Source organism: Gorilla gorilla, chromosome 6, assembly GCF_029281585.2.
Source record: "Gorilla gorilla gorilla isolate KB3781 chromosome 6, NHGRI_mGorGor1-v2.1_pri, whole genome shotgun sequence".
NCBI classification, from domain to species: domain Eukaryota; kingdom Metazoa; phylum Chordata; class Mammalia; order Primates; family Hominidae; genus Gorilla; species Gorilla gorilla.
Window position 1 is genome coordinate 100,291,098 of NC_073230.2, and position 27,648 is coordinate 100,318,745.

Genomic DNA, 27,648 nt, shown 5'->3' on the forward strand with positions numbered 1-27,648 from the left:
TGAGTGCAAGTTGAACTGCTCCAGGAAGTTTTAGCTGGCCTTCCCTCATGGTTTCCATCGAATCAGGTCCCCCTCCCATTATAGAAATCATCATAGTCTAATAATAATAATAATAATAACACTAAGCATTTACTATGTGCCAGATACTTCACTACATGGATTATCTCATTAGAGAGTCACAAGAGAGGTCTGAGATAAATATGGATAGTATCATATTTTACAGATAAGGATACCAAAGGAGCTTGTCTCAATTTACATAGCAAGAAAGTATTAGAGCCAGAATTTAAACTGTGGCTATCTGACTCCAGGGTCAAGCAATATGCTATATTATATATTGTACTGTATAGTATAGTATAGTATAGTATATAGTACTACAGTATATTATAGTATATTGTATGTACTATTGTATAGTATACTATATAGTACAATATACTATAGTATAGTATATTCATTTCTCTGACTCAATATTATAGTCATAGTATCTGGCAAAGAGCCTAGTAGGAATTCAATAAAGACCAACTGAATACATTAATGACAGAGATAGTATCTAGACCACAAAATTATTTATCAGACATGTTTGTCTATCAAAAAAACTTAAATGTAAAGTGTCAAAGTCAAAACTTTGCTGCTTTAAATAATTTAAGTCCACTGAAGAGCAATGAGAATGAAACTAAACATATGGTAACATAATATATCCAAGGACTACCTCTAAACCAGGCATCAGCAATGTTTTTCCATAAAGGACCAGACAGTAAATATTTTAGGCTTTGCAGGCCATGCAGGTGTCTGTTACAACCACTCAATTCTGACACTGTAAGGAGAAACCGCTCAGACAATACATAAGTGAGTGTGGTGTGTCACAAAAAAACTTTAATTGTGGACTCTAAAATTATAATTTCCTATAATTTTCACTGGTCGTGAAATATTGTTGTTTCACTTCTGATTTTTTTTGAGCATTTAGGAATGTAACACTCATTCTTAGCTTGTGGGCTGGCACTGAGACCAGGCAGACAGCAGTCTAGAGCTGGCACAAAGGCAGTGGTTTGTTGCCTCCTATGCTAAACTACTCTTGCAGTCTCCTTACACATAGTGAGATTTTGAAAGAGAAAGGAGATGTGATTCCAAACTGAAGGAGATTCACTCAAATGTGCTGTGTTTTGTTCCTGTCATGGTTGATGTTTTTGTGAAATCACATGTAGGAAGTAGAGCCATTTAAAGATCAGAGTTGTCACAGATGAACAAGGCAAAGATCAGTGAAGTAGTGAAAATGGGAGGAAGAATTGCTCTCCAGTTAACCAGCAAGAATTATGTCATTTATAAGATAATGACGGAGACAGGGGACACTTATTTTAAGCACCAGACATGTTCAGAAACAGATAGGTCAGAAAGATAGCATCAGTCACCCAAGGCCTAATTACATCTCCTTCAGCTACCATCGCAATTAAATGATTCTTTTTAAATGAGCTGATTCAAATGCTTCATGCCCAATAGTTAAAATGTACCTAAAACAGTTAAAACGTGCATAAGAAGAGAGAATACAGATTTGGATGTTCTATTTTTCCATTTACAGCAGAAGTCTGAAGGAGCCTCCATTTCTAGCAAACCAGATTTTTTTTTCCTTTCAAAAGAATTTCTCCACCCAGACTGCTGACTTTTGCCAGAAAAAAACACACAATTGTGCAGGTGGGACTGACGTAAAACCTTTTATCCTTTGATGGCTAGAGCCTTCTCCGTGTCCTCAAAAGCCACACAGAGTTCTTCACCCTTCTCAAGGGCTACTCCATCCCCCTCCCTCTCTCCAGGTTTCCTTTCTGCCAATGACCTTGTTTCTGTTTCACAGAGAAATTGAAGCTGTCAGGAAGAATAGTCTTCAACTTCCTGCCCTCTGAGTGACAAACATCAGGATCTTATTTCCCTCCTTCTCTCAAGTCTCAGAAGATGAAGTAGCCCTTTGTCTCATTTCAAGCCAGTCTCTCTTCCTGTGACCTTTTTTCCAACTACCCTCTCCTGCTTCAAAGGGAGTAAGAACTTTGTTCATCTATTATTATCCTCTCTCTTCTGGATTTTCAAATCTCTTTTTCCCTGCTCCTTCTCCACAGCCTGTGAATACACTCAGCTCTATCCCGGGTTAAAAACAAATACACAATCTCCAATCCCCTCTAACCTGGTGTCATCCTCCAGCTACCTGCCACCTTCTCTCTCAGCCTTCACATCAAGTACCTTAAACATCGACACTCTTATTCCCCACATCTCCACCTCCTATTCGCCGTCATGGGCCCCCATGGTACACCACGGCACAGAAACATCTTGGGCAAATATCCCCAATACCCTTCCATCCTTTGCATTAAACATGTAATTGTATTGTATTAATATAAAATTGTAAACATAAATATCCTTTATTCCTCAATGGTTTAGTTATCCTATTTTTAATTCTCATTATATAAGTTCAAACTAAAATTTAAACTTCAATACGACCTTCTTATAAAATCTCTGACAAAATGACATGCAATAAGAATGCAGCATGTAAATTTATATATGTTTAAGACAATTTGGGGTTTAAATTGACCCAAATTTGGACCACACTAGTTTCACCATGAGATAATCAACCACTCATAATTCCAGTGCTTAAAACACACAAAAGCAAAAAATAAAAATAAAAATTTATTTTCTCTTTTTAAACAATTTCTGTTGTGTCTGTTTTTAAAGTAATAACTGGAATTCAGTAGAACTGTAGGAAGTAAGATTTTTCCATACTTTTATTTCCCACAGCTATTATAATTGCCACTAATTCTCCTAGACCTTTACCCATATATAACATATATGTGTAGGTATGTGTGTGTGTAACGTAGTTACAAATCATAACTAATTTTTTTCAGTCCACCTTCTACTTGGCACCTTCTTAACATTTGATGAAACTGTTTCTTATTCTTCTCTTGAAACTCTCATTTCTCTTATTTAATGACAGGGATCTTAAAAAGTTATCTTAAAGTCCTCCTTTCCTTTACTATCTTTAGTACCATATTTCCTTCAGTACTATACTTCAAACGATGAATAAAATCTGCAAATGCTACAATCTGCTTCTTCTCTTACACATTACACTCTAAAAGGTTAGTTTAGGCAGTCATTACAGCTCAGCTGGACAGCTACATTAGACTTCTGACTAGTGTCCCAGCCTTTATTCTTGTCCCTCTTTAATATATATTTCATACTGCAACTAGCATAATATTTTTTTCCAATAAAATATAGTCATGGCACTTCTGCAGTTGAAGTCCTCCAATGACTTTCTTGTGCCCACAGGATGAAGTTCATACTAAAATGTAGGACTCTACGTGATTTGGCCCCTGCCTAACTTGTCATTCTTACCTTTCACCAAGCCACCCTTTCATATCCTGGATGCAGCAATTTTAAACTATGTATAGTTTCAGATAGTACTTGCTCCTTCTACCTGGATTTCCACCATCTCATCCTCTCCTTCCTGTCTCTAGAGTATATTTAATAAGCATCTTATCTTTCAACACTCAGTTTAAGCACTACCATTTTTTACATGTTCCTGCCTTCAAGGATTTTTATTTTTTAATTATTTTTATTTCAATAGGTTTTTGGGGAACAAGTGGTGTTTGGTTACATAAATAAGTTCTTTAGCAGTGACTTCTGAGATTTTGGTGCATTCATCACCCGAGCAGCATACACTGTACCCACTGTGTAGCCTTTCGTCCCTCACCCTCTCCCAGCCTTTCCCCCGAGTCCCCAAAGTCCATTGTATCATTCTCACAAGCATTATCATTTAGATGAAGACTTTCTTTTCCCCTAAATCATCAGGTAAAATTCACCATTCCAGTTTCACAGTTTCATGTATTTTATTTTTATTTTCATACCTATCTACACTTAATGAACTATAAGCTACTTGAAAGAAGAGACTGAGTTGTTGCTATAACCCCAGCAAAGATTTTTATGGAATACTCTGTCTGCTCATCCTTCTCATAAAATACACCATTTACTGAGCATCTACTATGAGTTAGATATTATTCTAGATACTGTATATGTATGATATCTAATATCCACAGTAATTTTTTCCCATATTTATAGAATTAAAAACTGAAAGACTTAGATAGTGTAAGTTACTCATTCAAAGGTATACTGCTAGTAAATATAGAGCCATAATTCTAATTTAAGTATCACAGTTTCTCCCACAAGGTAGCTCTGATTTAGCATTTAATATTGTTATTATTTATTCTACCCTGTGTGAAATAACTAATTTATGTACCATTGTCAATAAAAGAAAATGGATCCCACTATATTTTTTCAGCTTGAAATATTATTCAATATTACAATCTTCTTTTTTTTTTCTTTTTCACCAGAGCTGCCTACATGAAAACCAGAAGAGAACAGTACGTCTTTTATCAATCAATGTTTTAGGTTATTTTATCAAGTTTAGAAGAAAATATGAAGCCAGTGAATTCTAGGAGAATTTTCAGACCAATGAGCTCCTCTAAATGCATCCTGCCTTTTCTTCAGAGCGCTTTTGTAGACGTGAAGGAAATACTCCTTCATGCTGGTCCATTAATTATGTACTTACCCTGTTCTACCAAGCAGAACCATGTAGATTTACTAAGTTGTGTGTTGCCCTGGCTGTTTCAGTAAAATGTGATATCATTATAAAGTAATTTGTGATGTTCTAGCTATAATTCTAATGTTCTAAATATGTCCTAGCTTAGTCCTAATTTGTTAGCTATTTTTTTTTACCAGAAAAATAGCTGTAAGTTCCCAGCAAATGGAATTTTGTGTTCAGTGTATGTCATAATTTTGAACTCTGGATAAAAAGTAAATTGGAGCCACAGAAATATCTCTTTATAGTTTTCTTGGTGATTAATTAATGTTTACCAAGTATAATTTCTCTAAAATTATATACTAACTCATCACACATTTTATTCTAGTTAAATCATTTATATCATTGTCTATACCTCTGAACTTCCATCCTGAATCTTAATACTACAGTGTAGACATTAAATTTATTTATCTTTGTGGGGCCAAGAAAATGAGAAAGTATTTATATTTGCAAACTGGAATTTCACATAGCATTGTTTACCTGCAATAAGAGACAATAAAAATAGTGTGCCAAGAGAACACCAATTATGAACTAAGCAGGAAATATATCCTGTGAGTTGAACACTAAAATAATCCATTTTATTTATAAATATGTAGTGGAGTAATTTTCTTTAAAATACAAAATTGAAAGGAAATTAGCAACAGTTCTTTTATTCATAAGAGAGAAGTTAAATACGTTATCTATAAATAAAAATTTAGGCAATAATGGAAACAGCAGTATAAAGAGGAAAAATACTGCCACCAGCACAGTGGATCTAGTCAAGGCTTATGAAGCAAGTTTTTTTTATATGCAACTTTACCTCTTTGCCTCAGGAATAGCCATCCTATTCTAGAGAGGCAATACATTTTTCCAGAATAATCTGATTATCATTGTTGATTTAAAGGAATCATTTAAAATGGCCTATTCTTTAAAATGTGCTTTAACAATTTCTGAATAATTCCTTCTGTATGTTTGACTTGTTACGAAGTATTACATATAGAGCAATAACCATTTATTGAAAGCCTACTATATGTCTAGAATTTATAAACCAAAGCTTCTGTATACTTTCAATTACTTTATGTTAGTTCTAATTTTCTTTGATGTTGACTAAACATCATCTCAATAGACCCAACATAGTCAAACACCCTTGCAGTTAAAACATCAAAGTAAAAATATCCTGCTCTGCTCAACTACTGTGCAAGGGGCTAAGCTCATTATATATTATAAATCTTGCTATCCCAGAGCTCACAGTGTTGCTGGGAGGGAAGAGGCAAGGGATTATGGTAGTTGGCCATCATATATAGCCAGAAGAAAACCGACATGTTGCTCAGGTACTCAACTCATTAATCACCTTCGAGTTGACTTGAATGAGAAATTTTAAGCTCTAATAAAGTTAATTTTGAAAAAAATAATTTTCAAAGCCAAGACTGTCGTCTGGACTGACGTTTTTATAGTAGTCTACTTCATGAGTTCCATTTTGCCTCTATCATCAAGTAACTTGTTTATAAACCCAGAGTTTTGGAGAAACTTTCTTAATGCAAGGTACAAATTCTTCTTTTTAGAGATCTATCTTTAAGAAAGTGTTTTACATCCCTAAGTATATTCTTAAACCCTAAATCCATCACCTAATATCTGTAAAATTCATAATTCTTAACAATAGCTTTAATAAAACAATGGGTAAAGTGCATTTATTCTTTTCCAGGAAGTGTGCTATGAATTTTACCTCTAATTGCATATTTTGAACACTATACGAACCACATTAAATTGATTATACTATTACAATAATACAATTGTAATAGTACAATGTAATTTACAATGTAAATTCTACATTCCAAATATTCATTCCAGAAAAGCTCCTTTTGTCATATCCAGGACTGAACTTTATTGAAAGAGAAATAAAAGAACCTACTTATTCTACATTAGAGGATAGATAATAATTATAACCAATTTTAGAAGCCAACTAAAATCTACTAAAAATTGGCAGTAAATATGAGTCTTAGCTGCCTCCTGCCATGCCCCAAGCTTATTTAAAGATCAAGTGTATGGGGCAGTATTTTACTATCAGTTTTGTTTCTTAAAACTCTGTTTTAAAAATCTGATGCCTTTGCTAAAACTAACATTAGTCCTCCTAAAACCGTACAGCCATCATCTAAAACCACGGTTCTCAAAGTGTGGTCTTGGGACTCTCAGGACACTGTCTAGGGGTCTAGGAAGTTAAAACTACTTTCAAAATAATACTATTTTTACTCATTCTTCCTTAAATGTACATGAAGTTTCATAGAGACTACATAATGTGTGATATAATAACAGAGTGCAGAAGGTAATGTGATAATTCAGCTGTCTTCTATCAGCCAGATATTAAAGAGAATTTCAAAAATATTTTAAAAAGCTCTCATCCTCACTAATTGTTTTATTATCACTATAGTTATTTTTAATAAAAATGTATTATTTATGTTAACAGGTATGGGCTTATTGCTCTTTTTAGATTAATAAACACATACATGTATATTCAATTTTCCCAGCTCCAATTACCATAATAAAGATAGACATTATGTACATAAACAAAAGCTCTTTTAAGAGTACAAAGGGGTCCTGAGAACGAAATGTTTGAGAACTACTGATGTAAAATATCCATAACCTGTTTTCTCTAGTTCCCTCTAGTCTTTGTCTTTAGCTTATTAAAAATTATCATCCTTGGTATGTTGTTCCACTTTAGGTTTTCTGTTACTTTACAAAGTCTAAGATATTGCAGTGTCTTCTGATTCTTACTTGTGAACAGACAAATTAGTCTCAGTCAACAATTCCACCCTAGGAAATGATATATCAGATGGTGCTATTACACAACAGACTTCACAGAATCTGTTCTGAAAAAATGTCATCATGAAAGTCCAGGAGCTTTATTGTTAGAGAAAGAACTTCTTGGTATCTGAGAATTTTCATGTTGTTACTGTGTAAGATGATGAGTTTTCTTAAAATTATTTAGATGCTTGGCAAATCAGACTCAATACTGGGCCTCTAGCAATTCCAATAAAAAATAAAGCCTGGCCGAGACCATCTATGTGCCCTACTTGGAGTCTGGCCTGAACAAGTCAAAGAGAAAGAAGTATTCCTTCACCTCTCAGCAGTTCTTAACATTCTTTCCTTGATTCTCCTTTCTGAAACATTCTCTTGCTTTATAATTGTCCCACCACACCCTTCTAAGTCAACTGTAATCTCTAATTACAACTTGTCCATTCCTTAAACAAAGGTCTCCCACTCATTTCTCCTCAGCCCTTTGCACTACTCATCCCACACTGGTGTACATGTATCAGCTATGTACAAATGACTCCCAAACCAGAAGTCAAGCTTTGACTTAGCTTATCAATGCAAGACCACAACTGTTAAATCACCCCAGATAAGTGTATTGTTAGCTCCTCTCCTAACATGCACAACCAAAATCATTACTTTCACCATAAACAGCAAAACTTAAACTGTTTCTCTTACTCTATTCCATTAGTTCTCAACTGTGTGTGATTTTTGCCCCCAGGGGACATTTGGCAATTTCTAGAGACTTTTTTTTTGTTTTCACAACCAGGAAATGGGGTTTCTACTGGCATCCAATGGATGGAGGCCACTGATGCTGCAAATATCCTACAATGTACAGGACAGACTCCCACAACAAAGAATTATCTGACCCACAATGTTAACAGTGCTGAAGTTACAACACATTTCTCTATTCCCATCACTTCCCTATCTCCCCTCCAGCCAGGCAAATGATTCGCATCTCTGGCATAGTTGTTGACACCAGGAACCTGTATAAGCTGAATTTGAAAGTAAAGTGGCTGGAGGTTTTGGATCAACAGGAACCTGAATACAGTAGAACAACCTCCAAGAAGAAGGTGGGCTTGGGAATCAAATGGACAATGATTGAAACCAATGTTAAATTTGGAAGTTTCAACTGAAGTATCAAAATATTAAAAATTCTGCTCTGGAAAGGGGGTGCTAAACCATATAAAAATTTTAATGAATTTGGTTAATGACTGATTCCATGATTCTCTCAAATGTCTCAGCCTTTTTAAGTTTAAAAATAGTCATGAGAGCAAAAGTAGAAACTATCTTTGTACGGAAAATGTCTTTGCAGATTACTGCTTCCATCCTTAAGCCCACCTCTTGAGGAACAAAGGAAAGTTGACGGCTGTTTGTGCCTCATCGCAAACTAGTGAGAGGGAGTTTATAGGGGTTGCCTAGAGTTTGATGAGTCTTATGTATTATGGAGACATGGTAGCCTATTGCTTGACTCATACTCAGAAAATCTAGGGATTGGGATGGTCTGGCCAGCAGCTTTAGGAGCATGTTGCTGCTGATTTATTATCTGCTAATTTATTATCTGCTGATTTATTGTCTGAGCCAAGAATGTGTTTATGCTTCCCATGGACCAGATGAGGGTCAGCCAGCATGTGAGTTGTATTAGAGCCTCCCCTATAAGGACTGCCTGTGCTGAGACCTCAGCAGACAAGAGTTCAAGGTGAACCAAAGAATTGCTAAGAGCTGCAGAGGAAGTAAGTGACCAGATAAAATAGGGAAACTTTCATCTGTATCAAGGGAACTATAGATGAGATGATACACAAGGGTTTCCAATGACTCCACCAAAGTGCCCACTAAAGAATTAGCTTTTATCATCAATCAGGCTCCAAGGGAGTAAAGTCATATTACAATGAGAACAAAGATAACAACTTTTCCATCTCCCTTCTCTCTCCTCTCTTCCCATTAGTCTAACAAACTGAAGGAAGAGAAGAAATGCTAGGAGTTGAGTTGCCAGCACCCATTGCAGAGCAGACCCTAGCTTGGGAAGGGGTGGTGGGAGAATGTTTTTATACTTTAAATGACGTTCTAAGTTTTGTTATTTGACTACACATTCTTTTTACCTAATTGAGACAAGTCATTTAAAGTGGCTATAACTCTTTCTCTTACTTGAGGATGAACAGAAAAGTTATGGTGCTTCCTCAAGTCTGCATACAGTGGTAGGTAAAGTACTACTCCTACTGATCAGTATTAAAAGATCACTTTCGTAAGGTTGCTTCTACGATTATAGACCCTGTATGTACATCAATGCCCAAAGCATGGGCAGTGAGGCAAAATCTGTATGCCCAACAATATGAATGAATTTAGGAAGGAAAAACTAAAGAAGAGACCAGGGACACTGACTGAATTCGGTGGAGTCATTGCATGACCCCCTAGTGGGAGGGGAGTAAATACTGAGAAAATGTGAATATCACCCAAGTAAAAAACTCCCACCTCTCCTTTGCCATCCATATGTAGGCAGTTGTCAAGTCCAATTGAGTCCACTTCCACAATACTCCATATCAGTCCCTCTCCATTCTCTCTGCCCTCCTGGTTTCTTTCTCACATTCTTATCTCTGGATCTCCTAGCTTGAATTTATTCCACAAGATCTAACAGTCATTCTATCATTCTATCAATCACTCTTCACTCAGCTTCAAGAGCTATATATATTCTTAAAGCAAAAGTTCGCACATATCATTCCCTAGCTGGGCAACCTTTTAGGACATCTATTTTAAAGGATAAAATCTAAACACTTTAGCATGGCATTCAGGGCTCTTCATGGTCCAGTCACACACACACACACACACACACACACACATACACACACACACACACACATAGACAAAATGTTTCTGTCATGCTAGACTGCTTGACATTGCCCAAACAGGCCATAAATTTTCTTATCACTATGATTTTTCTCATATTTTGACTCTAATCTGAAATATTTTTTCTTCTGCCCCACCTTGCATACACCTCCCCTCCTGCTGCTTTTGAAACTCCACTCATTGTTCTAGGCCCAGCTTATATTAGAGTTCTGTGAAACATTATCTGGTCCCCAAGTCAGAATATTATTCCTTCTCTTTCCCTAGATGTTTCTTTTATTGCACTTATTTCCACCACTTACTCTACTCTGACTTATAATATAGATCATTTTTGTTTGTATATCACCTCCACTAGTTAGTAAATCTTTTGATGCCTTACCTATAACAGACAGTCAATAGATGTTTGTTGAACTAAATTAAATGTTACTGACCAGCCTTGAGAGGTGGGAGAAAGAGGCCTTGGAAGCTGGCACGGAGATGTCGAGGAGTTTGAAGGCACTGCTGGGCCTCTCGGTGGTGATGCTGATGGCAGCCACAGTGGCCAGCATGCATCTGGAGCAATGGCAGGACCAGCAGAGGCTTCATGATGGAGTTATCAGAGACACTGAGAGACAAAATTAGAAAAAAGTAGACATTTGTGTTTTGGGAGAACAGATTATTTTAACTGAGCAACTTGAAGCAGAAAGACAGATGTTATTCACAAAAGGATTTCAAAGAACTTAACTTGAAATGAATGTGAAATATCAATGGGACAGATGACACTGTGTGTGTGTGTATCTGTGCCTGTTGATGGAGAATAGCTTAGTGGTATCTTAATCTTTTTTTAGTCACTGTCTTTTTAAACTTGATCAAATAAAGGACAGTGGATCATGTATTGTAAATTACTGCTTTCAAAGTTCCTTATGTCTGAATAAAGAAGTATGGGCATACAGTCTCCTAAAGAGTTTCTGCCTATGTGATCCTGGTAAAAGTCCTGTTAAGTTCATGGCCCTGAGCTTAGGTTTGTGACTGAAAAGCACTGCTAAATCTGTGAGAAGGAAGGAATAGATAGTTACATCTACCTAAGTAGTTTGATCAGTCAACATAGTGATGAAGCCATAATAACATCTACCTCGGAAGGGCTGGATGAAGGTGAAGTGGAGAGAGAGACTCCCCTGATTGTCAAATTGGAGGATCAGACATCAGTAGACTTATGTCATGACTACGGCAGGGATTCCCTAACAGCGATGAAGAAGATGTATTGTGGATGGAGAAGCAGCTGTCCTGCTTCTGTGACAAGTACCAAAAATGGATACCAACCAGACAGCAGAGGGGACAGCTCAGTTACGTTAAGGGTGATAATTTTTTTAGATTTACTTTTTCGGATTGCTCAGCAGATGGCAAGGAACAGTATGAAAGGCTGAGGCTGACGTGGCAGCAAAGTCATCATGTTGGCAATGTACAACTTGTCTCTGGAAGGTAGTGGACATCAAGGTTATTTCAGATAGAATGAAGATATCTGCATTTTTATTGGGAAACATTGGACTTTTTTGCTAGGGAAAAATAAAAAGACTTCAAACTAGTGGAGCACAGTAGCAGGTTGCCTCAGTATGGAAAATCCAATATACTTCTGTTCAGGTGCTCAGGAATTTGGATAACCAGGATGGTAGAAACTTGTTCATAAGAAACTTTCAACATTGAAACCTGAAGGAAAAAAAGTTGTCTGCCTCAAGTTTGAAGTAAAAGCCGCCTCAAAACCAACTTTAGATCCCATCATTACTGTTCAGGGACTTAGAAAACAGGCAAGTTAGAATCCTGTGGAATCTGCCATGGAATTAAAAGAGAAAAGGTCTTGAGCTCAGGAAGCAAAAGACAGAAGAGGCCAGAAGGAAGTGGCTGGCTTTCTTGACAGGAGTATGTCTTCTATCCCTGTAAAATCCATAAGCCAAGGCCACAAGGCAGATCTGATTCTTGAAAAAGAAGAGATTGACTTTTCATCTTTGAGCTCCTCTGACCACACTCTGTTGACAAGCCCATCTACTTCTCCTCTGGATTTCTCGGCGCCCCCCCGCCCCGCCCCCCCAGGACAGCTGCCTCTCATTGGGCAATGCCTGGTTTTCTTTCAGAAGCAGATCTGATTCCAGTTGTAATGCCCCCACAAGCTTTGTTCCATGATGATGATGAGATGGAAGGCAATGGAGCCATAGACCCAGGGATGGAGTATGTCTACAACATTGACACGTTGCTTAGGTGAGCAGTAAAAAAAAAAGAGGATGTTCTTTTAAAGCCACTGAAACTTGGAGGTAATTTGTTAGCACAGCATAACTTACCCTGTTTAACTGATACAGGTAGGCAAAATTTAGTCGATAACACATTGAATCAATAACAGAACTGAATCTCAGAGAAACTAAGGGACATTTTCGACGGCATTTCTTAGTCAGTTACTAGAAGGGTAGTAGGATTCATCACCGGATTTTCTGACTGTAAGTGTAAGACATTGTTTCATCAACTTTAAAGGGGAAAAAAACCCTTTAAAATGTATTTATTTAAATTTTACATTGAACACAATTGTATACATATACATATGTATGTACATGCATATGATTGAAACAGTCTTTGCAAAAATTATGGCAGTGAGAGAAATCTGACATAGGAAAACAATGACAGTGAAAAAAAATGTGACCTAACTGACTCCATCTTGCTTCTAGCCTCCAAGTTGCCCTTGTTCATTCCTTGGTGCAGGCCAAGGTAACTAAAGGAGGAATTTATTTCATAGTTTAACCTTCAAGCAAAGATGATAATAGCCCCTTCCCAAAACTATCCTCTTTTTGCTTGGTGACCAAAAACCACATTTGTAAAACTAACAAATTAGCCACGGGATTAGAACTGTGGTCAGGAATTATATAGCCAGAGGTTACAAGATTCATACCCTTTCCAATTTTTTCTATAGATAACATTACTGTAAAACCTACAATTGGTGTTCGAGGTGGTGTTTAGACTCTGCATTCTGATGGACGAGCTGGCACCATCCAGATAAGTAACCCATACCAACAAACTGGCTCAACTGATCATGTGGTCCCACCCAGGAACTGACTCAGTGCAAGAAGACAGCTTTGACCTCCTATAATTTCATCTTCAACCCAATCAATCAGCATTCCCCATTCCCTAATGCCCACCAAATTATCCTTGAAAAACCCTAGCCTCTGACTTTTTGGGGAGGCTGATTTGAGTAATAATAACTCCAGTCTTTCCACTTGGCTGGCCCTGCAATTATTAAACTCTTTCTCTACTGCAATACCATTGTCTCAGAGAATTGGCTTTTTATCTGTGCAGCAAGGAAGAAGAATCTGCTGGGTGATTACACATACATACATATATAATTTTAGAATAGATACAAGATAAAATGGAAGTAATACAAATGATAAATTTCAGTTTAATTATATTAAAATATTGTTTCATTTATATTAAATATTTAAAAATATTTAAAATTATTAAACTCAATGTTACGTGTATTATGAACTAAAATAGACTGTTTTGGGTTTTTTCTATAACCTCAAAATTTACATTTTTCTTGTTGACATTTGGGATGCTTTTTCTCCCCCTTATTATGACAAATAATATATAAACAAGTGAATATTTTTCTTGAACAATAAAATGTGTTTTCAAAAACATTAATTAAATATCATTTATATTGTGCTGTATAGGCTACCATGAATGTCCTTCCCTTTTCTACCAGCAATTTTCATTTTCAGGGAACAGAAAATATTCCCTCTGGTTTTAATCTTATTCTTCAAGGACAGTGTACAAAGAGACTGAGGAACAATGTACATTGTTGAGAAGCCATTTAAATTCAAAAGTATTTCCATACCCTAAAGTTAAAACCCTGTGTGGTTTTCATAACTATTATGCTTCAATGCAGAATTTAACCACTATTGATCCAGAGTTAATTGCTAAAGTACTTTACTTAGATGATTTTGAGAGGAAAAAAGTCTTCAAAACAATATTTATCAAATAAGTAATTTAAATGCCCTACTACCATTGTTATCCCCAGAAATACCAGCATCAGAATACTAAAAAACTTTAAATGGGATGGTATGCTGAATTAGTTAAGAATCTTCAATTGAAAGCAGCAGAAAACAACCCTTACTAACTTATGAAAATCTAATCCATTGGAAACTGAGTATTTCACAGCACCAAAAGAGAAGTTAAGGTGTTTGGAAAGACAGGAACAGGCAATTCTGAGGCTCTTATAACCAGTAACAAAAGGACAGTCTTTTCAGGCCATCACCACGAAAATAAATTGATTCCAAATGTTTCTGTACTTGTGACAAGGTCCAAATTCCCACAAGAAAGCATCTGATTGTTTTAGTCTCTGTGACATGCACAAACCCTGGCAAGAGAAGATGTGGGTCCTCCATTGACTGTCCCTCCAAGGCCAAGCAGGATGAGGAAGGGATCCTTTCCCAGGGAACACTTTGGTGTGGCCTTAGCAAAATAAAAGAATAGATGCTGAGCACTCAAAAATCAGATGTCTGACTGTTTTAGGGTCCAAATCTGTATGATAAACTCTGTTGGGGGGGCATTGTTATGCTCCCATCTTAATTCTTCTGAGATACCAACGAAGTTTTGAAAAACAAAACAGGATAACAGGCAGAGTTGAGATGCAGAGATGGATTTTTTTTAATGCCCCATCCCCCTTCTCAAGATTTCACGTTTAGGATTTCATGAAAACTAATAAAAGGGGATAAGATGAGTATTGAGTCCTCCTTTTCACTGGATCAGTCTATCTGTATATTCTGGGATCTTAGCTGTGGAAGCACCTTAGCTAAGTGCCAAGGAAAGTTAGTTTAGCAAATTATGTAGCTATATTGCATCCAATCCTCTGTGGACTTTTCTAGTTCACTGTTATATATGCTCATGCCAAGCTTCTCTTCATCTCTATATCAGCCTCAGCAAGGAGAATGCATTACTTTGCTAGGGCTGTCATAACAAAATAACATAAACTGTGTTATTTGGATAACAGAAATTTATTGTCTCATAGTTCTGGAGGCTAGAAGTTCTCAAGATGTTGGCAGGGACATGCTTCCTCTGGATGTATTAGGGAAGGATCTGTCCCAAATTTATCTCCTTGCTTCTTCCAGTTCCTTGGCTTATGGCAGCATAACTCCAATATTTACATGGTTTTCTCCTTGTGTATGTGTCTGTGTTGAAATTTCCCCTTTTGTATGGTTCATCATGATGGACATATTGGAACAGGAGGCCCACCATACTTTAGTATGACCTCATCCTAACAAATTATATTTGCAATGATCCTATTTCTAAATAAGACACATTCGAAGGTACTTGGGAGTTAGGACTTTACTATATGAATGGCCTTATGATAGACTAGGGGTTATAGTGGTTTTTGTTACCCAATTTCTAGCAGCTAACCACTTGTCTCCTATTTCTGACAGCAAATATCTGTAGCTTTCTGTATCTCATATTTAGGCATAAGCTTGAAACAACTTAACAGAATTTTACCCTTCCTACAATTCCCATGTTGTACCATAACTACTCTCACACAATACTTTTCTAGTGTACATGTACTGGCACCCCTTAAATGCATTAGTTAAATGCAGGGAGAAGGGCTAGAACTGGATTCAGGGAAAAGCAGTCACATGGTTCTGTGAGGCTGAGAAAGATCTGACTGCTTGCATTGAAAAAATGTCTAGTTTCCCAGAGCCACGCTACTACACAAGCTTCAGCTGCTCCCTATTCTCCTCAAGTGTGAAAACTGCCGACCATCTCTGCCACCATTGAGAAATGCCCCATTTCCCTCATCATAGTCAATTCTGTCACAAATTTTATGATTTCTCGGCGATGTTCAGAGAGATAGGACTTCCTGCCAGATCTCCAAAAATATAAGAGTTGTTACTCTAGAAAGGAGGAGGTTAATATTTAAGCATGTCATGAATACAGATATAATAAATGAACATGATATTTCTACTTTATTTATATTGACTTCGTTGTAGAGAAACTTTATCAAAAATCCATACGTTGCTGTTCAATCAGTCTACATGGCTCTTCATATAATCTCTTAGTAACATGTGATCCTTTATTCTCCTATTAGAATGGTATCTCTAATTATGTTGTTTAATTTACTCTGGCTGCAAACTTATAATTTTGGTGATCAAACATATTGGGAGAAAAAAAATTCTGTTTCTGTTTTAATGCGTTGAATATCTTCCAGTAGAAGTTTTCCCTCCAAATTTTAAACTTAGTCTTATAAAAGCACTCTTGAACTCCTTTGTGTATAATTAATATTGTGTTCAAAATTTGTATGATCTCTTCAAGAATTAGAAGAAAAAGGAGAAACACAGTGGAGGAAATATTCTACTTATAATTAAACCCCTGTGAAACAATTTCACTAAAATTCAGCTTACTTGGAAAGATCCCTGCTTTAGCTTGCACTTGAATTTAAAATCAGGAACACTGCCCGATTAGTTTTAAAATAGAACTTCAGGATTAATTGCAATATTCAATAAGTTTTCAAGAGGAAAAGCCTCCACCAAATTGCTTTGAAATGCAGAAGTATGTGGAAAAGTATATATCCTATATATTTTATATAGGTATACTTTTATACCTATATACAGGTCCATTCATAGGGGAGTAACTTCAAGTCATCTTTGTCACATACAAATATGAAATATTGAGTTCAAATAAAATTGGGAGCCATTTTATTCAGAAGCATTAAGAGTTAAATCACATAAATAATATGTGTGTGACTTGGTTAATCATGTTTATTATTTCTGTGAGGTCAAAAAGCGGTAAAAGATATAGTGAAGTCTAATTCTGACTTCATTTTGTTATTTAAAGTGTTTTGAATAATTTTCCTTAGCTATTTCTTACCATCTAATTGTGTAGAGTTTAAATTCCTTTACCTTTAGCTTTTCTTAAATAAGTTTTGTAATATAATCACAAAGTAGGTTAAGAGTAGCTCTAATTTCTCCCTCCAGCTCCACTCTCTATTCTCTCTTTGCTCTGTGAAAGGTGGGTGTAGGAGAGAAGTCATCTGTATCAACTGCATTAATATTTTCTAGTGAATCCAAACAACATTGAACACCATGGAGAGACAGAAGGAAGTAGCAGAATATGGTAGCAGTACTTATTCTGCTCATTCCTTAATGGAGGGTTGCTAGGGGCTGCCTGTGTCTATCCAGCTCCAGTTTTTTCAGTAAATATTTAACAAAATAATGTTTATATATGATATTTCAAATGCTAAAGTTAGGATGAGAATTTCAATTTATTAAAAATTTTTATTTAAATATAGATATTTGTATTTTCTTGTAACACTTGTAAATATGTGTCAATAATTTGAGATTGTATAATTGCACTCCAGCCTGGGCTACAGAGCAAGACTCCATTTCAAAAAAAAAAAAAAAAGAAAAAAGAAAAAAGAAAATGGAGGTGGGCTGGGGAAGGGAGGAAGACAACTCAACAGAACACTGCCCCTGTGGTCCCCTCTAGGGACACCAAATTAAACAACTATCCACATAAGAAAACACCTTCATAGGAACTAAAAAATCAAGTGAGCAATCACAGTACCTCATTTTAACCTAGTAACAAGGAAAGAGGCACTGGAGAAGGTAGGAAAGACAGTCTTGCATTGCCTTCACCATCCCTCTCCCAACCTCAATCAGCAAAGCATGGAGAGAAAATCTGTGTATTTGGGGCAAAGAGAACAAATTGAATATGGGACTCTGTACTGAAACTCAGTGCTGCCCTGAGAAAAAGAAACTACAGGCCAATATCTCTGATCAACATTGAGGCCAAGTATCTCTGATGAACATTGAAGCAAAAATCTTCAACAAAATACTAGTAAACTAAATTCAACAACACATTAAAAAGGTCATTCATCATGGTCAACTGGGATTCATCTCAGGGATGCAATGATGGCTCAACATATTCAAATCAATAAACGTGATATATCATGTCAACATAGTGAAAGACATAACCATATGATCATTTCAATATATGCTGAAAAAGCATTTGGTAAATTTCATCATTCTTCATAACAAAAACTTTCAAAAAGTTTATAAAAAGAACATACTTCAATATGATAAAAGGTATATATGACAAACTCACAGATAGTATCATACACGGAAAAGGGAAAAATGAAAAGCTGTTCCTCTAAGATCTGGAATAAGACAAGACTTTTGCCACTTTTGTTCAACATAGTACTAGAAGTCCTAGCAAGAGTAATTAGACAAGAAAAAGGAATAAGGGGCATCCAAATTGGAAAGGAAGAAGTCAAATTATCCTTGTTTGCAGATGACATGGTCTTATATTTAGTAAAACCTAAAGATTTCACCAAAGAAAACTATTAGAACTTATAAATTCAGTAAAGTTGCAGGACACAAAATCAACATGCAAAAGATCAATAGCATTTCTATATGTCAACAATGAACAATCTGAAAAACAAACAAAGAAAGTAAATTCTATTTACATTAGTGACACTAAAATGAAATACTTACGATTAAACATAACCAAAGACAAAAGATCTGTATAATGAAAACCATAAAACATTGGTGAAATTGAAGAGGACACACACAAAAAAGGAATGATATTCCATGTTCATGGATTGAAAGTATAAATATTGTTAAAATGTCCATACTACCCAAAGCTATTTGCATATTCAATGCAATCTCTATCAAAATACCACTGACATTCTTCACATAATTAGAAAAATTAATCCTAAAATTAATATGGAACCACAAAAGACCCAGAATAACCAAAGCTATCTGGAGCAAAAACAACAAAGCTGGAAGCATTCCATTATCTGACTTTCAAATTACACTACAGAGCTATAGTAATGAAAATAACATGGCACTGCCATAGGAAAAAAAAAAAAAACCACATAGACTAATGGAACAAAATAGAGAACCCAGAAATAAATTCATGCATTTACATTCAGCTCATTTTTAACAAAGCACTAAGAATATACATTGGGGAAAAGGCAGTCTCTTAAATAAAAAGTGCTGTGAAAACCAGATATCTATATGCAAAGAATTAAACTAGACCCCTTTCTCTCACCATATAGAAAAACTGAATCAAAATGGATTAAAGACTTAAACCTAAGACCTCAAACTATTACAAGAAAACACTGGAGAAACACTCCAGGATATTAGCCTTGGCAAAGATTTCTTGAGTACTTGCACAGGAAACCAAAGCAAAAACGGACAAACAGAAACACGTCAAGTTAAAAAGCTTCTGCACAGCAAAGGAAACAATCAACGAAGTGAAGAGACAATCTGTTTAAAGGGAGAAAATATTTGCAAATATTCATTTGACAAGGGATTGATAATTATAATATATGAGAAATCCAAACAAATCAATAGGAAAGAAAAACAAATAATCATATTTAAAAATGGGCAAAAGATCTGAATAGACATTTTTCAAAAGAAGACACGCAAATGGCAAACAGGCATATGAAAAATGCTCAATATCACTAATCATCAGGGAAATGCAAACCAAAACTACAATAAGATATTGTCTCACCTCAATTAAAATGGCTTTTATCCAAAAGGCAGGCAATAATGAATGCTGCCAAGAATGTGGAGAAAGGGGAACCCTCGTGGAAATGTAAATTAATATAGTCACTGTGATGAACAGTATGAAGGTTCCTTAAAAAACTAAAAATAGAATTACCATATGATCCAGAAATCCCACTGCTGGGTATATATTCAAAAGAAAGGAAATCAATATGTCAAAGAGATATCTGCAGTCCCATGTTTATTGCAGCACTGTTCACAATAGCCAAAATATGGAATCAGCCTAAGTGTCCATAAATGGATGGATGAATAAAGAAATGTAGCATATATACACAATGGAATATTATTTACATATAAAAATGAAATCCTATCATTTGCAACAAGGATGGAACTGGAGGACATTAAGTGAAATAAGCCAGGCACAGAAAGACAAATACCACGTTTTCTCACTCATACATGTGGCTACAAAGAAAATTGAACTCAGAGAGAGTAGAAGAATGGTTACCAGAGGTTGGGAAGTGTAGTGGAGAGTGGGGTATAAAGGGGGAATGTTTAATGGCTACAAAAATGCAGTTAGATAGAAGGAATACAATCTAATATTTGGTAGCACAATAGGGCACCTATAGTTAACAATAATTTATTTTACATGTCAAAATAACTAAAAGGGTGGAATTGGGATGTTCCTAACACATAGAAATGATAAATGCTTGAGGTGATGGATATGTTAATTACCTTGATTTGATCATCACACATTGTTTGCTTGTATCAAAATATCACATGTGGCTGGGCACAGTGGCTCACGCCTGTAACCGTAGGACTTTGGGAGGCTGAGGCGGGTGGATTACCAGAGGTTGGGAGTTTAAGACCAGCCTGGCTAAGATGGTGAAACCCTGTCTCTATTACAAAATACAAAAAATTTAGCCAAGTACAGTGGTGTGCACCTGTAATTCCAGCTACTCGGGAGGCTGAGGCAGGAGAATCACTTGACCCCAAGAGGCGGAGGTTGCAGTGAGCCAAGATTGTGCCACCACACTCTAGCCTGGGCCACAGAGTGAGATTTCATCTCAAACAAACAAACAAAAAAATCACATGTACTTAATATATATATGTACAATTATTATGTATCCAGAACAGTTTAAAATTTTTAAATGAAAAATAAAACTAAAAAATAAATCTAAAGGGAAAAATACTGAAAAACTGAATCCTAGGGCTGGTAGTAGAATAAACCAGGAAGAAATTGATTTACACAATATAATTTTAAAATATCTCTGATTATACAGGCAAAAATGGCCAAAAATAGGAGGAATGGTTGAAAAATCTGTTAAAGAACCATTTGGACTTCCAGATCCCATTTCCCCACTCCATGCAGCCAGTGATTGTCTTTCCTCAGCTCTGACAAAAAACCAGGGGTTAGTGCAAATCAGTCTCATTTAAAAGTTTATAGCACTTTATAGTAAACACGGGAATTAAGGGAAGATAAATATCTTGAATATTTACACTGAAATAACTTCTTAGGTTTGGAAGAATCCTTCAGAAATGTGTTTAAAATAATACCTGGAAAATTCAAAAGTCTCCAGAGAAAAGACTCAAAGACACTGATATCAGGAATTTCTTAAGCAAATAACAACTAGAATAACTCTACAAGGAATTCTACAATTACCAAATCCCATCTATTAGAACACATTACCTGATATTGATGAACGTCTCTAATATGGAAAATAAGGATCAAAACAACTTGCAGAAATAAGCAACATGGAGATAACAAAAACTGTGCAGAAAAAACCTAACAGTAGTGTCTTTAGATGGGTAAGAAAAGATCTTGCATCCATGAACAATAACAAAATGCAATGAAAAATAAGTGTTCTGCAAACAAAAATATGAAGACTTGTCCATTTAAAAATTATAGCAGAAAAAAATGGATCAAAAAGAGAGCAAAGCATATTTACAGCACTAGGAACAAACGGAAAATGCTACAAGCTTGTAGAAGGGGAAAAAGTGCTTTAAAAGTCTCAAAAATTATATGTCATAAGACTTCTCAACAACTCTAGATACTTACATATAAAAAACCAAGGTTTTTAACAGCATGAAAGAAAATGTTGTCCAGCCTAGAATTCTACATCCAGCCAAATTATTAATCAAATATAAGGGTAAACTAATGTCTTTTTCAGGCCTGATAGATCTCTAAAATTCAACTGTGCCCTCTTACAGAGGGGCAGCCAATCTAGGCAGAAGCAAGTCAGAAGGCTTTGATAAAGACATTTCTTAAGCAGATGATGCTGGTAAAATGCTTGAAGGGAATATACATCATCTTGAAAAGAGGTTTACATATCTAACAGAAAATGAGAGATAAAATTACTGATAAATATATTTTTCAAAAATCAAGGAATATGGCACAGTCATTAATATCACAGAATAAGTGAGGTTATATTAGTGATACATGTATTTTAAAACTAAACAGAAACAATATAATTAACTCCAATCAAGCAAGCAAGAAAGAATAATTATAGTTTATTACATGGCTCTGTTATAAATAATTTGCATTACTTAAGAAAGCTAATATGAATACTAACATAGTCAAAGTGACAATAGAAATGTATTTGGGAAACTGGAGCTACGGAAAGTGTGTTTCTCAGTAGTCAGCAGAGAAGGATTTGGTAAAACATAGCTAAGTCTTTATTAGAAAGTCAATAGATAATGCCTGAACTTTTTTAAAACAATAAAATATCAATAAAAGTATGTTATTTAGAGCTAGAGAAGTCAATACCAAAAGAATCAACCAAATAAATTATAATTGTATTAACTGATTTATTATTTCCAGCTTGAAATCTTTAACTAGTTCCTGCTTCAGTTTGCACTCTACTCAACCACTTTTACTAACTTCAGAACAAGCAGTGGTTAATTCAGCCCACACACTTCAATCCAAATTTTTATGGGCATAAATCCTTAATGAGTGTTATTCAACAAAAATTGAATTCGTTTATTCATTAACATAGTCGCATGATGAAAATACATCTTCTCAACCTAAATTATTGTGAATTGTAAGCAAATGTGAAAAATCCAGATGAGATTTCTATCCTTTCCCAAGTTATCTGCCATCTGACTTTTCAGAGTTAGTATAATGCTATCTGGGAGCTGGCTTCATCAACACATTTTTCAAAATTTCCTAAATCATGAGAAATGTTTATATCTGTCTATCTTTTAAATGTTAATGGTTAGGGTTTCATGTAATATATATACATAAAATATATGTTATATATATTACATATGTTTTATATATATATATATATCACTGAAAGTTCTATCATCCTTCATATAAGAGTTAGTTTCAACATCAGAACAAGAAAAGGATTGTTTCTAATTCCCATACTAATAGGGTATTATGTCATCTATGAAGGGCTTTAACCAATAGTTAAAAGATGAGAGGCTTCTTAAGAGGATAAATGTTTCAGCTGCACACAAGTTATTTAGCTCCTGTCATCAACCACAAGTGTTACAGTGCCAGACTTCATGAGCACAAGATGAACAGCCTGGAATAAGCAATGCATAAGAACTTTCCCAGATGTATAGTCAACCCACTTTCTGCCTGCTCACAATTTTACATACCTTTCAGTTACTCTGAGTCCTAGATGTAAAATGCAGTAGTCAGGGATATCGCATGGATTTATGGCCTTTTCTGGCGTGCTGGGAGACTCCTGCCTTGGGCAAGGATTATAATCATTCATATATGTACGGTTTCTTTTTTCCTCTGTGGCAGATGTAGCACTGAAGTCTTATTTCAGGAAGTCACTTCAAAATAATTCAAGTCAAAGATATACGTGAGAAATCCACTTAACTATTTCCTAGCTCAAGTACAAAAACTAAGCTAAATAAAACGGAGAATATGAGATTGCTTTGTAGCAGGTAGCAACGCCTTTACTGAAGCAACTACATCGTAGTTCCCTGTAGGCAATGACCACTGGACATTTTCGCACAAAGTAACGCACTTTAGCCTCTGTGGTGACACAGAGGCTGGTGGAGGGGAGCAGGCTTATGGGTAGACTTAGAATTTGCCATGCTTTAAGATCAAACCAAATCCAAACATTCTGGATTTTATAACACTCCCCTAAAAATCTCAGGGGCACATTTATGGCACTCACACATTCAGAAGGCAGTGCTCCTGCAAAAAGAGAACAACACTGAATCATCTGGTCTATTATGATCCATTCCAGTTCCTCAGTTGATGTGCTAACAGCATTAACAGGTACAATTTATTGAGTGCCTACTAGATGGCAGACTCTGATCCAGACACTTCACCTACATTATCTCAAGGCATCATCACAATTCTTAAGGTAGGTACGGAGATGCCCACTCTACAAATGAGAAAACTAAATCTATAGAGGTTAAGTACCTTGCTTGTAAGTGTCATGGCCATGATTAGAAATCACTTTGTTATACTGCATACTCCTCACAAGACAGTGATTCCGTCTTCTAAGGAATAAAATGATAAATAACGTGGAGGTTTTGTGCTGAGAGAAGTCATGTGTGCTCAGATCATCTCCTTGGAGAACCATCTCTAGATCTTGTCACCTTAAACATCACTTCTCTGTCACCTCACTACCCCCCAAGAGCATAGGGTATGACAAAGAAAGGGGAAAATAAGGTTGGTAGATACCAGGGATGGTGGGGAAAGGGATGAGGAGGTAGGACTTTGGTTTTATTTAAACATGTGTAAATATAACAAAAATATGAGGCAAATATGGAAAATATCAATGAATTATAATTCTAATTAGCCAGTATATTGGTTTCTGTTACATAATCTTTATACTTCTCTCTATGTTTGAAAAGTTTTATATTTAATTAAAGAAATTTTATTTAAAAAGTAGGTCTGGGCAAAATCAGGACATAAATATTAATACCACACTACTGTTTTAGAGTTTGGTCTGAAAGTGATAGTTATTGAAGTTTCTGACAAGTGAAACGACAGTCTTGAGACTGTGATAACTCTCATAGCTGAGTGAAGAATGGATTGAAAAGGGAAGAGATGGATGAAGGTCAGGTGAATAAGTTAAAGGCCACCTCCATAATTATGGAGGAAGGTAACTAGATCTGTGCCCTGTTAAGTGCAGAAGAAGTTAAAGATGGGAAGAAAGTGAGAGATTTCTGGTGGCAGTGTCCTTGGAACTTTGTGGCTGACAGACTATCAAGGACAGGAGTACTGATAAGAATCGAATATAACTCCAAGCTTTCTGGGATAGTCAGTTAAACTGACACAAAAGCCATGAAGAAAGTGGTGCAGGTTTGGAAGGAAAAGTTATTAGTTCAGTTTGGGGCCCCTATTCAGATATGCTGACAGGATATTAAAGTGAGATATCCACAGATAATACAAATAGGAGCCTAGAGCTCCAGAGAAAGATGAGGGCTAAAGACAGACAAACCAGGGTCTTCTGTGGATGTCATCATCAAGGCCATGTAACTCAATAGGACTGACCAAAAAGGAGAGCAGAATGAAAGTAGAAAGGTATAAAGAGAATGGGAGGAACAATTTAGACTCCAAAATACAGTATAGCTAAGAAATATGGACCTTGTGTAAACACATCCTCAGCAAGGAAATTCTCAGGATCTTGAATAACTCCTCAGGGCATCAGCGTAGAATAGAATTAACATTATACCTATTACGTTCCAGAAACTACTGTAAGTATTAATGTAATACTACTTTTTTTTCCTCACAATAGCTCTCCAAGGTGATATAATGATGTCTGTTTTATAAAAAAGGAAACTGAAACTCAGAGATAGACGGCAATTTGCCGAAGTTCACACAGCAAGTGCCAGACCTAGGATTCAAATCCACATTTGAATAATTTCAAAGCAGATATTCTTTTGTTTATGCATTCTACAATGATCTATCTGGGGAGCAATGTACATGTTTCTAATGGGTCCTATCTTTCAGAAGTACATGGAGTAATTCAAGTATGCTGAACTTCTTACGGCATAGTTGAAAGTATTTTATTATTACTCCAAATAGCCAATTGTTTGAATTTAGATTGAGCCTGTTTATGACTTAATTATTTGTATGTTTGAGTTTTTTTTTTTTCTGGGGAAGAGGAGAATAGTTGCAAAGAATTTATGCATTTGGGCCCAGATACTAATTTTTCTAACAAAGCAATAACATGAATACATTTGTTTCAAATCCGTTTTCCTTCCATGCTAAAGTAAAGTGTTTAGTCAAAGAAATAAATTAGCAGCAAACTTGGGAAGCCCTGTCTCAGCCTGCCAGTTGTGCATAACTAAGAAATGAGTAAAAAATGGAAAACTAAGATTTCTGAATCAGAAGTTAATGGATAAACCCTGCTGTAGCCTGATCTTTAGCAGGTGCCTAGTGAGGTCACTATCCACTTTAACACCCCCTAAACACTCTCTCTGCAATCCTTAGCACAGAGTAGGTAAGAAATATGCTTTAGAAATAGTAGTATCGTGGATAAATCCTGTCTCTCACAAACAGGACCCATGAGTGTCTGGGTTTTAAGCCTACCATTCCCATTTATAATTCACATTTTGACCCATTCCAAATGGTTCAAGATGTGAATTAGCAGCTTATAATCATACAGGAGGAAAAAACTTAGGAGGTAAACAAAAACAAAACAGAACAGAAACCAATATTATTGTTCCCACTCTACCAATGAGCAAGATTCACTAAGAATTCGGATTTCTGAACGATCAAAATAATTAACAAAATGAGTCAAGTTCCAAATCTGTGCTTAATTCATGCTTCTGCTCAAGAGATAGGATAATATTGACCAAGTCTACACTCTCCATGTTAGCACTCATGACACACAGTAACATTTTTTAACCCAAAATGTAAAAGTTTACACGAAAAGATATCCTTTTAAAATCTGTCACACTCTTTGTAAATGGTTCCTTGATATTGTAATGTCATAAATAGCCTGACATATTGTGTCACTTATAACATTCAAAATCCCAGAACCCTTAACTAACCACATATAGAATACCTTTTGCATAGAAAAGCAGAAAATATCTTGTAACTTGGTCATTAACCTTGAAGGATAAAAATTTTTAGAAAACAAAAGTACTAATGGATTGTTGCAAACATATATTTGTTTACTGCCATTCTGGGTAAGCCGCGTCAGATAGTACCACACAAAATATTTAAAAGACATAGGATCTGGCACAAGACTGTAAGATCTAGCTGTTGCCAGCACAATGTTAGTAAAGTGTACAAATCATTCCAGAGAGACTAAAGAACTATGCAAATGTTAAGTCACTTTTTTCTCTCCTCTGGTGTGAAAGTGATAAACAGACTGAAAATCAACCTTGTGTTGATTCCTTGCTTTAATGCACTGACTTGTTAATCTAACAGCTTAGTTTTATGGGCCAGCTATTTCAAATCAAGAGTCTCACTCCACAAACCCATATTTTATGATATCAACTGTGTACCAGATATAAATAAGAATGTTAAGAACATGAATCAATGAGACACATGAATAAACATGTCCATGTGGCAGTAGAGTACTATTAAAAGAAAGAGTAGTTGAAGAAAAAAAATAACTCTGCTTAGAGGAATTTATATTCAGTCTTTCTATTTAATGGCTTTGAAAATCGAGAGCAGAGAACTACAATACATTACTAAAAGAGTAGTAATTCCTGTGTGTTATTTTGCATAAAGTGTGTATATTCATTGTGGTTTCTTTAAATCTCTCGTTCTTATAAGTGCTACCCAAATAAAAAAAATACTGATACAATTAAGATGCTTTGCAGAGTTTATTTTAATCTTTTGGCTTTGCATTAAGAAGTAGCTTTTGCAAACTGTATGTTCTGCAAGCCAGTTCTGTAAACCACTGTGCATACACATCCAGGAGTATACGCTTCAAGTGTTGAAAACAAAAACGTTTTGACTTGCTAGTGCCTTAGAAAGAC

At 35.7% G+C, this 27,648-nt stretch overlaps 2 pseudogenes; both read left to right on the forward strand.

Annotated features, from left to right (window-relative positions):
* Positions 1–10,705: 10,705 nt before the first annotated feature.
* LOC115930122 (protein PET117 homolog, mitochondrial-like) lies at positions 10,706–10,951 on the forward strand (annotated as a pseudogene).
* Positions 10,952–11,017: 66 nt separating this feature from the next.
* LOC101146409 (cysteine-rich protein 2-binding protein-like) lies at positions 11,018–12,461 on the forward strand (annotated as a pseudogene).
* Positions 12,462–27,648: the final 15,187 nt, after the last annotated feature.